Consider the following 1,206-nt stretch of genomic DNA (forward strand, 5'->3'; position numbering starts at 1 on the left):
ACACACACACACACACACACACACACACACACACACACACACACACATATTTGCCTGGTCCTTAATTGCCATGAATCAATGAGCTCATAATTGTGTTTGGACGGTGTAAGCTAACAAAGTGCTTCTTCATGCTCACAGACACAGAGCTTTCCAATCAGCAGACTGAGCCAAACAGCTGACGGAAACACACACGGACAGAAAGAAAAGCAGCAGTTTGCTGCCGCTGATTTAAATAATAAAGTTTAATGCCTCAACTCTAGTCTCTCTTAATGTGTTTATGCTTGTAGCTTAGAGCATGTGAACGGATTAACTTTTTAACCACTAAGCTCCTCTGTCTGAAAGAACCACGAGATAATACAATTCTTCTGAAATAAGGAAGAACGTCGTTGGGTAGGAGAGAAATTCCATTGAAAATGATTGACTTACGGTAAATTTAGACACTCAAGTTGACGGTGGTGTGAACGGTTAGTATTTAAAGGGATACTTTGCGGGTTTTATACCAGCTCGGTGCAAAACGCGTCACCTAGGCCAGCCGAGATCTGCATCTTCAACCCTCTGCCGTGCCTTGGTAGACCTCGGCTGCTCTGCGAGGACCCAGAGCAGGATTCAAACCCGAAAAATATCTCTTCAACCAAGACCATGCTCTTTCTCTGACCTTAACCGAGTGCTGCAAATGCATGATCATCACCTCAAAAATGTTAGCTAGTTGTTTTAATTGTAGGAAAAAAATGTTAAGTTGTCAGTGAACATTTTGCTGATACATTCAGGATCAACAATTTGGGACTTGCCAGATATGGTAAATAACACGTTTACCCATAATGTTAATAGACAACCCAATCCGAGGGCCGTTATGTGTCTTTAGAAAGCATATTTGCAGTTGCAAATTGGAAGTATATAAACATAATTTCCAAGAGACAAGTTTGCAATTAACCCTTGTGTTGTCAACACTTTTGTTAATGCTTTTTAATCAATGTTTTTAACTTTTTCTTACGTTTTTGGCCCTTTTTTCCAACACTTTTTTCAATGTTTGTCACTTTTTTTGACATTTAACGCTACGTAATACTAACGTATTAACATTACAGTTCATTTTGGAATTTATGATCAATAAACCTCATTTATAGCAAATTATACCAAATGTTTGAGTTAGAAAAGTAGAAATTTAGACTAATAAAGGAATGGATGTTGATGGATAATCAGACTGGAATA

The 1,206-nt window shown here is 38.2% G+C and overlaps 1 protein-coding gene and 1 long non-coding RNA gene across 2 annotated transcripts in view; one reads left to right on the forward strand and one right to left on the reverse strand.

Annotated features, from left to right (window-relative positions):
• rims4 (regulating synaptic membrane exocytosis 4) overlaps positions 1-1,206 on the reverse strand; it is a gene marked incomplete at its 5' end in the record, with an annotated part of 63,552 nt that overhangs the window by 25,633 nt on the left and 36,713 nt on the right.
• The window catches only part of LOC116687790 (uncharacterized), an 18,238-nt gene that overhangs the window by 934 nt on the left and 16,098 nt on the right, over positions 1-1,206 (forward strand). Inside the window, exon 2 of the long non-coding RNA XR_004331633.1 lies at positions 208-212. This is a non-coding gene — a long non-coding RNA (uncharacterized LOC116687790). The remainder of the gene's footprint in view (positions 1-207; positions 213-1,206) is intronic.

This window comes from Etheostoma spectabile, chromosome 4 (genome assembly GCF_008692095.1).
Source record: "Etheostoma spectabile isolate EspeVRDwgs_2016 chromosome 4, UIUC_Espe_1.0, whole genome shotgun sequence".
Taxonomy (NCBI): domain Eukaryota; kingdom Metazoa; phylum Chordata; class Actinopteri; order Perciformes; family Percidae; genus Etheostoma; species Etheostoma spectabile.